Source organism: Babylonia areolata, chromosome 24 (genome assembly GCF_041734735.1).
Source record: "Babylonia areolata isolate BAREFJ2019XMU chromosome 24, ASM4173473v1, whole genome shotgun sequence".
Taxonomy (NCBI): domain Eukaryota; kingdom Metazoa; phylum Mollusca; class Gastropoda; order Neogastropoda; family Buccinidae; genus Babylonia; species Babylonia areolata.
Genome location: NC_134899.1, coordinates 11924928 through 11939927, shown reverse-complemented (window position 1 = coordinate 11939927; position 15000 = coordinate 11924928). Strand labels below are relative to the sequence as shown.

At 46.6% G+C, this 15000-nt stretch overlaps 1 protein-coding gene across 2 annotated transcripts in view; it reads right to left on the bottom strand.

The window, feature by feature from the left end:
* LOC143299016 (protocadherin-7-like) overlaps positions 1–15000 on the bottom strand; it is a 299686-nt gene that overhangs the window by 152660 nt on the left and 132026 nt on the right. For both annotated transcript variants that reach the window (XM_076612091.1, XM_076612090.1), the window contains exon 3: positions 8113–8267. The gene's annotated coding sequence lies outside the window, so the exon portion shown is untranslated. The remainder of the gene's footprint in view (positions 1–8112; positions 8268–15000) is intronic.

Sequence of the window (15000 nt, the reverse complement as noted above, 5' to 3'; positions counted from 1 at the left end):
AGAGACAGAGAGACAGACAGAGACAGAGAGACAGACAGAGACAAAGACGTATATCTTACAAAACATACCACTTCCTGGTCCGTCGGAGCCACAGCGCTGACTGATACTGTTGAGCTCGATGGTCAGAGCGACAGAGAGGAAGGAGAGCAGGCAGAAGAAGGACTGGAGGGAACGGGATGACGAAGGTGATGGTGGTGGTGGTAGTGTGTGTGTGTGTGTGTGTGTGTGTGTGTGTATGTGTGTGTGTGTGTGTATGTGTGTGTGTGTGTGTATGTATGTGTGTGTGTGTGTGTGTATGTGTGTGTGTGTATGCGTGTGTATGCGTGTGCGTGTGTGTATGTGTGTGTGTGTATGCGTGTGTATGTGTGTGTGTGTATGCGTGTGCGTGTGTGTGTGTGTGTTTGTGTGTGTGGGTGGGGATGACTCTTCGTTGTCGTCAGCTCCGCTCCAATCACTCTTGCCATGGAAGGCCCAGAAGTTGCTGTTTCTCCTTCCATGAGCGAGGTACGGGAAAGCCGAGTTGAGTAAACGTTGTGGACAGTCTTTTTTGACTCGCTTGAGTAAACAAAGTGAGTCTATGTTTTAACCCGGTGTTCGGTTGTGTGTGTGTGTGTGTGTGTTTGTGTGTGTGTGTGTGTGTGTGTGTGTGTGTGTGTGTGTGTGTGTGTGTGTGTGTGTGTGTGTGTCTGTGTGTCCGTGGTAAACTTTAACTTTGACATTTTCTCTGAAACTACTTTGTCAGTTGACACCAAATTTGGCACAAAAATAGGAAAAATTCAGTTCTTTCCAGTCATCTTGTTTAAAACAATATTGCACCTCTGGGATGGGCACAACAAAAATGAAAAATGAAGCCTAATTATATGCAAACTGCATTTACTGTTATATTTATATTTTTTGCATTCTCTAAACTTGGCACTTTGATCTGATATTTGACCCAACAGCTAGAGCAGTCATCATTATCATTTTTTGTTCAAACAGGCACTCCTTTTGCTAAGCATGGAAGTTTTATTTATTTTGCAAACGTTTTGGTGCAGGTAGTAAAAAAAGGGAAATTACTCTGTAATGCTAGGGGAGTTAATATGCTTTAAGCTGATCTTTCTCATCTTAACTCACTCAGTACGGCCAGTCCTCTCTTCTCCTCTCAACAGACCCCTCGGATGTCCTGTGGGTGTCTGAATGACCCAACCTTTAGCTTCCGTCGTCAGAATTGTGGTATTCTTTGTCAACATTCACCTCTTCAGTATAAGAGCCTTCCGCTTGCAATATTTTGATGATGGTAATTGGGGTGAAACGCTGTTAACGTCGTCTCTTTCGCCGTCCGTATGGAAAGAGTTAAACATTACATTTTGAAATTATACTCAAAACATAAAAAGCTTGTATTTTTTTTTTTTTTTTTTTTAAGTGTATCACAAGTGAGTCTTGAAGGCCTCGCCTCTCTTGTTCTGTTTACTGCGAGCGCGCGCGCGCGTGTGTGTGTGTGTGTGTGTGTGTGTGTGTGCGTGTGTGTGTGCGCGCGCGCGTGCATATGTGATACCATCTGACCCTTAGGGCGGGACGTTGTACATGTAACGTTATTCCGTTGATATTTTATACACAGAAAAAATTAAAACGGGTATAGGCATTATGAAAACACTTGAAATATCGGTGATGAAAACAGATTATGCATACGACCATTAACATAATTTAGTATTGTTGCCCATCCCATTTTGATAAATCTCCTTCCCCAATTTCAACTCCAAGCACGCCTCATACCTAATCTTCTAAAACACATCCGCCTCCACCTCCTCCTCCGTAAAAGATGGCCTTTATATCGGTGATCTATCTGCCTGCCTGCCTGCCTGCCTGCCTGCCTGTCTGGCTGTCTCTCTCTGTGTCTGTCTGTCTCCCTCTCTCTCACCCACTCTCTAAGAGGCTATGGCCTATATGAGTAATTCATCTCTCTCACCATGATTTGATTCTCTCTCTCTCTCTCTCTCTCTCTCTCTCTCTCTCTCTCTCTCTCTCTCTCTATCGCTCTTCAAGCAAGGAGTCCATTGTGTAAAGAGTCGATAGAAGATGAAGTACACTTTGTTTTGAAATGCCCCGTTTTATGTGTTCTTCGTGAAAAATTTATCCCAAAGAAATATTATATATATCCATGTTCATTTCGATTTAATCTGCTGATGGCATCTACAGATGACGGAATTATACGTAATTTGGCCCTATATTTATATAAAGCTTTTCACTTAAGAGATAAAATTGTCATGATTACTTGCTACAGTTCTGGTGACATACACTAATGTTGTTATCGCCCCTCGTTTATATGGGGCTTTGGCCTTAATGAATAAACCATCTGAATCTGAATCTTCAAGCAAGGAAACATGCATGTTTCACGGCGATGACTTGTGTTTCACCCTGTCTGATATAATTATTGTCCCTGTATCTCCCTACGTCCCACTCCCCGATCCCCCGACCCACCCACCCTTCACACGGGTAAGATGGCTAGCCATTAAAATGTTCGAGTTTCTCTCTCTCTCTCTCTCTCTCTCTCTCTCTCTCTCTCTCTCTCTCTCTCTCTCTCTCTCTCTATCTCTCTCTCTCTCTCTCAATCTCTCTCTCTCTGTCTGTCGTTCTGTCTGTCTGTCTGTCTCTCTGTTGCTCGCACACACACACACACACACACACACACACACACACACACACACACACACACACAAACTCATTCACTGATCCATGCACCCCCTATCTGCACTGTCCCACTCACCAGTTCCACCCGCACCCGCACCCCCACCTCCATCCCCCACACTCTACACCAGCAATCGATTTTCAACCACCACCACCACCACCACCACCACCACTCCGATGTTTTCTTGCCTTAGTGCTACGACCGTTTTTTTTTCTCGTTTTTTTTCTTATAGTATTTTACTCTAACCCCCCCCCCCCCCACCCACCCACCCACCCCCACCCACCACCTCTCCTTAATTTAAACGATCGATATTTCGAAATTAATAAATCCATCACACGCAACACCGAGGTTGAGTGGCACGGCACGTTGAACTCATCAGTTAACTGCGCAGAGCTTTCATCATCAGTGGTCTGAGTGCTGCATGGAAAAAACAACAACAAAAAAACCAAAAAAAAACACACAAAAAAACCACAACAAGCAAGCCTGTCGGTGTGACATTGCTCCATGAACGCCATGGACAAATCCCATGTGCACTGTCTGTCAGTCGTACTTTATTTTTTTTACAAGCATGTTCTTTCTACCTACACTTCGGGTTGCATCTACGGTACAGCAGTTAGTAGTAGTAGTAGTAGTAGTAGTAGTAGCAGCAGCAGCAGTAGTAGTAGTGGCATTAGCAGCAGGAGCAACAGGCAGTAGTAGTAGTAGTAGTAGTAGTAGTAGTAGTAGTAGTAGTAGTAGTAGTAAGAGGGACAGTAGCAGAAAGCAGCAACAGCAGCAAAAGTAATGACAGTAGTAGTAGTAGTTGTAGTAGCAGTAGTAGTAGTAGTAGTAGTAGTAGTAGATGACAAACCGTATGCGCGGTACACAAATTTTTTACGTAGTGCAGTAGAAGAAGAAAAAGAACAATAGTAGTAGTAGTAGTAGTAGTAGTAGTAGTAGCGTGGAGGGTATGGGGGCGGAGGGGTTAGTAGTAGTAGTAGTAGTTGTAGTAGCAGTAGTAGTAGTAGTAGTAGTAGTAGTAGATGACAAACCGTATGCGCGGTACACAAATTTTTTACGTAGTGCAGTAGAAGAAGAAAAAGAAGAAACAGTAGTAGTAGTAGTAGTAGTAGTAGTAGTAGTAGTAGTAGTAGTAGCGTGAAGGGTGTGGGGACGGAGGGGTTAGTAGTAGTAGTAGTAGTAGTAGTAGTAGTAGTAGTAGTAGTAGTAGTAGTAGTAGTAGTAGTAGTAGATGACAAACCGTATGCGCGGTACACAAATTGTTTACGTAGTGCAGAAGAAGAAGAAAAAGAACAAAGTAGTAGTAGTAGTAGTAGTAGTAGTAGTAGTAGTAGTAGTAGTAGTAGTAGTAGTAGTAGTAGTAGTAGTAGTAGTAGTAGCGTGGGGTGTGTGGGGACGGAGGGGTTAGTAGTAGTAGTAGTAGTAGTAGCGTGGAGGGTGTGGGGGCGGAGGGGTTAGTAGTAGTAGTAGTAGTAGTAGTAGTAGTAGTAGTAGTAGTAGTAGTAGTAGTAGCGTGGAGGGTATGGGGGCGGAGGGGTTAGTAGTAGTAGTAGTCGTAGTAGTAGTAGCGTGGAGGGTGTGGGGACGGAGGGGTTAGTAGTAGTAGTAGTAGTAGTAGTAGTAGTAGTAGTAGTAGTAGTAGTAGTAGAAGTAGTAGTAACGTGGAGGGTGTGGGGGCGGAGGGGTTAGTAGTAGTAGTAGTAGTAGTAGTAGTAGTAGTAGTAGTAGTAGTAGTAGTAACGTGGAGGGTGTGGGGGCGGAGGGAGTAGTAGTAGTAGTAGTAGTAGTAGTAGCAGCAGCAGCGTGGAGGGTATGGGGGCGAGAGGGGGGTTGGGAAAATGGGACAGTTCTGTCTCTGGCTCAGCCAAACCGTATCTCATACATGCACGCACACACGCGCACGCGCGATTGCACACATCAGCGCATGTTAGACGCGTGCGCTCTCCTGCGCCCTCCGACATGACACACATGTGCACAAGAGCGTGCACCTCAACTAAGGAAAGGCTGTGGGGGGTGTTTGGGGTGGAGGGGGTTAATAATATTCACCACTATTTAAAAAAAAATTTAAAAAAAAGTAATAATAATTAAAGGCGTTTAAAGTTTTCATGACAAGCGCGTTCCGCCCCCCGCACCCCCCTCACTCTCCCACCCTCTGCCCCCTTCACACCCCCATTTTTTTCTCTTTTTTATTTTTTTATTTTTATTATTTTACTCCTCCTGTTACCTGTTACCCATCGTTGTGGTGTGGTGGCCTAGAGGTAACGCGTCCGCCTTGGAAGCGAGAGAATCTAAGCGCGCTGGTTCGAATCACGGCTCAGCCGCCGATATTTTCTCAACCCTCCACTAAACCTTGAGTGGTGGTCTGGACGCTAGTCATTCGGATGAGACGATAAAACGAGGTCCCGTGTGCAGCATGCACTTAGTGCACGTAAAAGAATCCTGGTCAACAAAAGGGTTGTTCCTGGCAATATTTTGTAGAAAAATCCACTTCGATACGAAAAACAAATAAGACTGCACGCAAGAAAAAAATATCCCCCCCCCCCCCCAAATGGGTGGCGCTGTAGTATAGCGACGCGCTCTCCCTGGGGAGAGCAGCCCGAATTTCACACAGAGAAGTCTGTTGTGATAAAAAGAAATACAAAAAAATACCACCTTTTGCTCCCATTCTTGCCAAAATTCACATCCCCACCCTCCACACCCCCCAACCAACTCCACTCCTCTGTGTGAACTGACGGAGTGAATATCACGTCTTGTTGTAAACACTATTCATTCCGTCTCGAGGGTAAAAAAAAAAAAAAAAAAAAAATGTGGATAATTATAGCTCCATTGATGATCCTTGATGGTTCAAAACAAAAGCGCGGACTGTCAGTCTTGTTGTCAACTAGCAGTTCACCTAACTACCCATCTCAGCCTCCCCCCCTCCCTCTCCTCCCTCCCCTACCCACCCCCCCAATTCCATCCCACCCCCCAACCCCACCCTTTCAGCCGTGACTGTGAACGATCATGACCGATAGTTCTTTTGACTCCCGCGGGTCACCGTAGTTGTGACCGGCAGCAAGACAACAGTAAGAACAGCACAGAACAGGTCGGGGTTTTTGGGTTTTTTTTTTTGTTTTGTTTTTTGTTTTTGTTTTAAGGCAGAAATCCGGCTAAGATAAACTAAGCGGCTTTCTTTGCTGAAAACTGTCCTTCGCTTCCTATACGGTCAGCAACCGATACAACAAAAAAAAAAGAGACAGAATAGAATAAAAGAAAGAAATGACCGAACGAATAACGAAATAGAAAGATTGATACAGAGATAGATACCGAACTAGATAAATGAAGCAATGAAATAACCAAATATTATATAAATGAATAACTAGATAGATGTATTGCTAAATGAATAAATATATTAAATGTTCTAATAGATAAGTATTCAATCAATCAATCAATCAATCCATTCATTCATTCATTAATCTCAAAGGAGACACACATGCACACACACACACACACACAACAAAACAAAACAAAACACAAAGCACACACACACACACACACACACACACACACACGCGCACGCACACACACGCACACACACACACACACACACACACACACACACACAAACAAAACAAAAAGACACCACCACTAACATCTTGAAAGGTCAATACAAAGATAATCTTGACAGTTAAAAAAATGGAAAAAAAACAAACAAAAAACAACAACCGCAGAGATGCATGATTTGAGGAGCGGGGAGGTGAGAAGAGTTGGGTGGGTCAGCATGAACCCAGGCATGTGACAAGAAGCACCATCCTGGCTGACAGGTCTACAATCTCAACGTCAAGTCACAAAATATAAAAGCACTTCGGTGTGCGAGGCGTGCACCAACACACAAACACACGCGCGCGCACGCAAATATGCACACACGCACACATATTCAAGCACAGATACGCACGCCGGCGCGCACACTCTCTCACCTTTACACACACACACACACACACACACACACACACACCACAACACAACACAACACACACACACAGTGACACACACACACACACACACAAACACACCAAACCCACTGGCTTTAACACAAAGGATGACAGAGAAAGAGAGAGGGTGGGGGGACAGAAAGAAAAATACGATACATAGAAATTAAAAAAAAAAAAAAAGAATAATAATAATAATATAATGGAAATAAAAGACGAAAAATGAAAAGTATATAAAGAAATCGAAAAACCAAAACTGGACGAAGTTCGATCTCATCACAGTAATCTCTAGCTTTCAACTCAATATTTCAACTTGGACAACAACCTTCCCTTCGTAATTTCCGGTACCTGTCATTCGGTAATTACTGCATCGGATCCCAACCCAATTTGCCTGAAACCTAGAAGAGATGCTAATTTGCTAGAGTGCTAGATTGGAGCTTGGTCATACAAGAAAGATGAGCTCTCAGCAATTTGAAAATCCAGTCTATTCGGGAGAAAACAACCACCACAACCACCACCACCACCCCAAAATAAAACAAAAAGAGGCAAATCACGTTTTGATAATGTCGAAACATTTTCAGGATTTTCTGTGACAAATCCTGTTGACCAAGAATGTTCGACTGGAGATTGTTCCACGACACTGGGTACAGGTCATTCGTTTCAAGTGGCTCATTAAGACTGCCTTTTTCTTCAAATTTGACGTCTAAAGCTTCTCCGAGTTGCAGGTGGTCAAGGCGCTCATTTTGAGCTGCGTCGGAAAAGAACTAGCGAGCGTGCGTACGTTGTGGTCGATGCCATACGCGTCCACTCAGACAGACGGATAAATGAGGTGTGTGTGTGTGTGTGTGTGTGTGTGTGTGTGTGTGTGTGTGTGCCTTGTGTGTGTATGTGAGAGAGAGAGAGAGAGAGAGAGAGAGAGAGAGAGAGAGAGAGAGTCGAGCGAGAGAAAGCATGACTAAATGTAAGCTAAAAGTCAATACAAACGACCAAACAAACAAATCAGTGAAGGAAGCGGGTCTTTTTTCTGGATTGCCTTTTTCACAGATTAAAAAAAAAAACCCGGCATGTTATAAACACGCAAATCACAAAGAAACTATAATAAAGACAGGAAAACAAACAAACAAACAAACAATTAAGCAACAACGAAATAAAACGACCAAGCCATACCTTTGCCAAAAGAAGGAACGTCTCTAATTTGCCAAAGCAAAGTGTCTGATCCATCCCACAGCAAGCAAAACAAAATTAATGTCACAAAAACCGACAGGGACCCCGCTCTTCAAGAATGCTGTGATGCACAGTGGCACCGATACAGTGACACAGATTCAGTCACACAGATACAGTCACACAGATACAGTGACACAGATAATATCACACAGACACAGTCACACAGATAGTCACTCAGATGCGGTCAGACTGATACAGTGACGGATATACATCAGATACGAATCACGGAAACCACGGATGCTGACTATCGCTTACCTCCACCAATCAGTTGTGACGATGATGATGATGATGATGATGATGATGGGTACACCACCGTCTTCAGTCAACTGCTGACTGTTCGATGCCAAACTGACGTCGCTCGTTGTGATCCGTGAAGCGCGCTTCGCCGTGTCACTTTTCACTTCTGTCCTCTGCGCACACACAAACACACACCATGTCACACCATGTCAGCGCAATGAGGCAGCGATACCATTAATTTTAAATGGTTTGTTTGTTAATGTATTATTATTACCAGACCGTGGTGATACGAACTTCACAACATTCACTTTCAGTTCACGGTCTGGACAAACTTGTCACGTATCAATTTTGTTCCCGGCCGAACGCACTGACAAACCCCTCACCCCAATATAACTAACACCTCAGTTCTCAAACCTTGGAGAACAGCACTTCTGATACACACTCCACTCGCTCGCCAACCCACGAATGAATCCAGCGGCCAACAACATGTCAGTCTCCCAGTTGCAAACACAACCGAAGGGGCACTTCAGAGCAACCCAAACCTTGTAAGGACATGAGGAGGGGGAGAAGACAGACCGACAGACGGTAGCAGTGGGATATAGCTGTAGCGATAGCTTACACGTGCTCCCCCACGGGCAAACAAATTTGTGAGCTATTTGCTTTCCACGGCTCAGCTGAGAAAAGCCCGCGTCATGCCCACTGAATGGTTAGTTTGACATCACAATCAAGAGGCTGGCTGCTGCAGCAACACAACGAGAAGAAGGAGGTAAGAAGGAGGGGGGGGGGGTGAGACTGCTTCAGGGCAGGGAGAAGTTTGACAAGTCTTTGTCAGGGGGGGGGCCGGGGGAGTGGGGGGTGCGTGGGGGGGGGGGGGGGGGGGAGTTTGGAGGGCCTTGGGTTTTCACAGCGTCACGCTTTGCCTGGTCTGTGTGGGGTGTTTGATTTGCTGTGGGGGGGGGGGGGGGCCGGAGCTGTGAGGGCGGCGGTTGGATCATGGCTGGGGCGGCTTGTGGAGCGTGTCAAGCAGTTCGCCGCCCTGCGACCGCTACATCGTGTACAGTACAGGAGTGGTGGAGGCTGAGTTCGGATTCAGGAGTTTCGGGCATGGGGGTAAGGGGGGTCGGAGGGTAGAGGGGGTGGGGGGGGGGGGGACGGGAGGGGGAAGGGGGTAGAGGGGGAAGGGGGGGGGGCTGTCTGTTTTTGTTGTTGTCGTAGTTACCGCCGGGTTGGAGGGAAATTTGAAGGACAGCGTAATTCTCTGTTTGTTCTCTCTCTCTCTCTCTCTCTCTCTCTCTCTCTCTCTCTCTCAGGAGAATGGGGGTGTGGGGGTGGTGAATTAACAAGCACGCGATAGACAGACTGAAGCAAAAAGAGAGGGACAGAGAGTGAAAAAAAAAAAAGACAGACAGGACAAGCGGACAAACAGACACAGACAAAAACTCAGAGAAAGACAGGGAGAAACAGAGAGAGACAGAGAGAGAGAGAGAGAGAGAGAGAGAGAGAGAGAGAGAGAGAGAGAGAGACGGACAAACTGACGCAGACAGACAGGTAGAGACAGAATGAGAAGCAGAAACGGACAGGCACACATAGACAGACAGACAGACAGGCAGACAGACAGGCAGGCCAGCAGGCAGGCAGAAAGACATAGACAGAGAGACAGAGAAAGACAGGGGGTGTCAGAGAGAAACAGAGAGAGTAGAGAGGCAGACAGAGACAGACAGACAGACAGCTGAGGACAAACACAGAAAGTGAGAAACAAAGACAGCGGTATCAACGTCTCGGTGGAGTTTTTTTCTTTTTTCCTTTTTTTTTTTTTTTACCTAGGAAAAAAAAAGACAAGCGGAAGAAACAGACAGAAAGAGGAAGGGGGTGGGGTCGGGGGGGACGGGGGGAGTGGGGGGGGGGAGGCAGGGTAGGGGAGGATGGAGGGGGGGGGGGAGGGGGGGGGCTGGGAAAGGGGTTGGGAGGGACGTCCTATGATGCCACTCAGATATACAGATTTTTTTTTTTTTTTTAATGAAATAAAATAAAATAAGTTTAAAAAAAAATAAAATAAAATAAAGGTACCATAGAAACACAGAACCGTGGGAACAGAACTCCGACCCACAGACAACAGAGATTGAGAAGCCAGCAATCTGCCACAACACTGTTCAGGCCAATAACTTTGTCTTCTCTTCGCTTTCAAAGTCATTTAAAACTTTAAAAGAAAAAAAAGAAGAGAGAGAGAGAGAAAGAAAAAAAGAAAAAGGTAAATTCGCCTGTGAGAAAGAAGTAGACGTGTCGCGTGCAGAAGGAGAGGAGGGGGGTTGGGGAGGAAAGGAGGGTGGGGTGGTAAGGGAGGGAGGAAGGGAAGGAGCTAAGGGGTGTGGGGGGTGGGGGAGGAGGGAGTGGGGGGGGGGGGGGGGTGCGAAGCCGCTCGCTTGCAGACCGTAAACTTCAACGCTTGAGCGATCACTCCACCCCAAACTCCCCACCACTACATACAGAGAGAGAGAGAGAGAGAGAGAGAGAGAGATACAGAGACAGACAGACACACACACACACACACACACACATTCTCTCTCTTTTTGTATTTATTGGATATGTCTAAAGGATAAACGTATGTAATGTTTCAATGCCCCCACGGGACACACGAAATAAACTCCTTGCCTTGTCTTGCCTTTGCCTCTCTCTCTCTCTCTCTCTATCTCTCTCTCTGAACTTTGTTTTGTTTTATTATTTGCTTTCACCATTTCATTCATTTATTGTAATAGTGTGTTATAAATTGAAAGTAAGTTGACGCATTCACCCATGTCCTAAGGACCTCGATCATGGCCATTGACATTAAAGTGTTTAAGTGTCAAAGCGTCAAGCGTCTCTCTCTCTCTCTCTCTCTCTCTCTCTCTCTCTGTTCTTTTCTTGTTCTCTTTCTGTCTCCTTCCTTACTCAGCCCCCCCCCCCCCACGCCCCACCGCACCTCCACCCCATCCTTACCTAACCTACCCCCCCCCCACCCACCCCCACCCCACATCCCACCCCCACCATACTCCACCAACTCTTTCTCCCTGCCTCGTTTACTTGACAAATCGAACAATTGTCGCTGCACCTCCTTCTTTCTCTCACAGCCTCAGTGGGGCAGAAAATTGGGCAGTGCCCCAATGATGGGTCTCCGAGTACGTCACCTGCCCCGGGAAAGAGAGAAAGGGGAGAGGGAAAGAGAGGGGGGGGGGGAGGGATGAAGCGAGTGTTGACGGTGGGCAGGGGGTCGGGGGGACGGAGGGGCGGAGGGGGGCTACGCTGCTTGCAATGAAAAAAGTCGTGTCTTTAAAGAAAATACTTTCCCATCTTTGTGTTAGTGGTAAGAAGACGGGGAGGGTGGGTTGGGGGTCGGAGGGGGGAATGGCGGGGCGTGCGTGGTGGGAAGGGGAGGGGGTGTGGGTGGTACTGGGGGACTGAGGAGAGGAGCAGGAGGACTACTGACGCTTCTGTCAAGGACGCACATGAAGTGTGTGGGTTGGCTCGCAAGTTGGCACGTGCGCCGCACGCGCCAAACAGTACTGCGTGCCCAAGTTACAGTTTATTCTATTCTATATTATTATCATGTTTTTTTCCTCTTAAATTCTATTTTATAGATATTTTTTTTTAAATTCAATTTTATAATGTTTTGATTTATTTCATTCTATTTTATTTCATTTGGTTTTATTCTATTTGTTTTATTTCTTTTCATTTGATTTATCTTACTTTTAATTTCACGTCTTTTGTTTTTCTTTGTGTGTGTGTGTGTGTGTGTGTGTGTGTGTGTGTGTGTGTGTGTGTGTGTGTGTGTGTGTGTGTGTGTGTGTGTGTGTGTGTGTGGTTTGTTGCTGTATTGTTTAAGCGTTCGCAGCCTTTCTGGAGTTGATTTTCAGCCGCGTATCAGATTTCGCTTCTAAGGTCATTTTCGGCAGAGCTTACTGGATGTGCTTATGTACTTCTTCTTCTTCTTCTTCTTCTTCTTCTTCTTCTTCTTCTTCCCTATTTCTGTCTATGTAAACCTTTAATACTCCGAATGCACCGGCTTATCAAACGCGTTATTTTTTTTTCTCTCTCTCCCTCTTTTTCTCTGTGTGCGTGTGTGTGTGTGTTTGTATGTGTGTGTGTGTGTGTGTGTGTGTGTGTGTGTGTGTGTGTGTGTGTGTGTGTGTGTGTGTGTGTGTGTGTGTGTGTGTGTGTGTGTGTGTGTGTGTGCTTGTGTGTCTATTTGTTCCTGTCTGTCTCTGTGTCTCTATCTCCTGTATATCTGCCTGTCTTTGTCCCTCTCAATCTGGTTCTCTCTCTGTTTCCCAGTTCATGACAAAATAACAAATACACACATTCTGATTAAATGAAAACCCCCAAAAACAAATAGATTAGAAGAAAACAAGAACATATAGATAAGTAAACAAATAAATCAATCAATCAATAACTAATGGAAGAAATAAACATATAATTTAACAGATAAATAAACGGATAGATAAATAAATGAATTAACTAATTAATGAGTAAATGAACAAGTAAATAAACAGATAAAGGAATAAGTGAATCAATCAATAAGTAATGAAAGAAAGAAAAAAGAAAGAAAGAAACAGCACATTAGACAGTGAAGTCGTACTTCAATTAGTTCCTCCGCTCACTGATTTCAAAAGCCCTTTCCTTCATATCTCCAGATATTAATAATTAACCAGACACACCAGTGCTGCTGCTGCTGCTGCTGCTGTTGTTGTTGCTGCAACTGCTACGACTCCTTATGCTGATAATAACGATGCTGATGATGATAAAAAGGAGGAGGGGGTGGAGGAAGGGAAGAAGGAGGAGGAAGGAAAGGAGGAGGAAGGGAAGAAGGAGGGGGAAGGGAAGGAGGAGGAAGGGAAGAAGGAGGGGGAAGGGAAGGAGGAGGGGGAAGGGAAGGAGGAGGAGGAAGGGAAGGAGGGGGAAGGGAAGGAGGAGGAAGGGAAGGAGGAGGAGGAAGGGAAGAAGGAGGGGGAAGGGAAGGAGGAGGGGGAAGGGAAGGAGGAGGAAGGGAAAGAAGAGGGGGAAGGAGGAGGGGGAAGGGAAGGAGGAGGAAGGGAAGGAGGAGGAGGAAGGGAAGGAGGAGGAGGAAGGGAAGGAGGAGGAGGAAGGGAAGGAGGAGGAAGGGAAGGAGGAGGGGGGAGGGAAGAAGGAGGGGGAAGGGAAGGAGGAGGAGGAAGGGAAGGAGGAGGAAGGGAAGGAGGAGGGGGGAGGGAAGAAGGAGGAGGAAGGGAAGGAGGAGGGGGAAGGGAAAGGAGGAGGGGGAAGGGAAGGAGGAGGAGGAAGGGAAGGAGGAGGGGGAAGGAAGGAGAGGAAGGGAAGGAGAAGGGGGAAGGGGAAGGAGGAGGGGGAAGGGAAGGAGGAGGAAGGGAAGGAGGAGGAGGAAGGGAAGGAGGAGGGGGGAAGGGAAGGAGGAGGGGGAAGGAGGAGGGGGAAGGAATGGAGGGGGAAGGGAAGGAGGAGGAGGAAGGGAAGGAGGAAGGGAAGGAGGAGGAGGAGGAGGAAGGGAAGGAGGAAGAAGGGAAGAAGGAGGAGGAAGGGAAGAAGGAGGAAGGCAAGGAGGAGGAAGGGAAGGAGGAGGGGGAAGGAAGGAGGAGGGGGAAGGGAAGGAGGAGGAGGAAGGGAAGGAGGAGGAAGGGAAGGAGGAGGGGGAAGGGAAGGAGGAGGAAGGGAAGGAGGAGGGAGAAGGGAAGGAGGAGGAGGAAGGGAAGGAGGAGGAGGAAGGGAAGGAGGAGGAGGAAGGAAGGAGGAGGGGGAAGGAAGGAGGAGGGGGAAGGAAAGGAGGAGGAGGAAGGGAAGGAGGAGGAGGAAGGGAAGGAGGAGGAGGAAGGGAAGGAGGAGGAGGAAGGGAAGAAGGAGGAGGAAGGGAAGGAGGAGGAAGGGAAGGAGGAGGGGGAAGGGAAGGAGGAGGGGGAAGGAAGGAGGAGGGGGACGTAACTCATAGAGCGATGAAAGGGACCGGACATGACGTGACAAAGGCAGACTCCTTTGTCCTGTGTTCCGTGCAGGACCAGTGCCAATCCGGGGTTGCAATGGAGCCTCATTATTCTCCTGTGTGCACGGCACACAGGCACGCAAGCAGGCATAGCAATAGTGTGCATTATTTCATGGACTTAATAACATTTTTGTGGGGAGGACATTGAAAGGGGGAGGGGGTGGGGGGAGGGGGGGGCACAGAGAGAGAGAGAGAGGGGGGGGGGGGGGCGGGGGAAGGGAGGGAGAGAAACAGACAGACAGAGACAAGGACTGAGACAAGAGATTCAATAACATGTTTAATTGGAAGACACAGAGAGAGAGAGAGAGAGAGAGAGAGAGAGAGAGAGAGAGAGAGAGAGAGAGAGAGAGAGAGAGAGAGAGTGAAGGGGAGGGTCGGGGGAGGGGGTGAGGCAGAGAGACAGACAGACAGACAGACAGACAGACAGACAGACAGACAGAGGGGCGGGATATTTAGAGAAAGAGGACTGGACGAGAGTCACCTCACAATTGTATTATTCTATCCCGTTTGAAAAAAACAAAAAAACAAAACAACCTCACACAAATCCCATCACATCTATAGCGATTTGTTATGGAATGGATAAACTAATTACCTACCTACCTAACTAACTATTTAAAAATGAGGAAATGAATACGGTAATGTAATGTAATGAATGTGGAGAGATGGCCATGTGGAGTGATGGCCTAGAGGTGGCGCTGCAGTATTGCGACGCGCTCTCCCTGGGGTGAGCAGCCCGAATTTCACACAGAGAAATCTGTTGTGATAAAAAGAAATACAAATACAAATAAATTCATTTAACTCTCTCCATACGAACGGCGAAAGAGACGACGTTAACAGCGTTTCACCCCAATTACCGTCATCAAAATATTGCAAGCGGAAGGCTCTTATACTGAAGAGGTGAATGT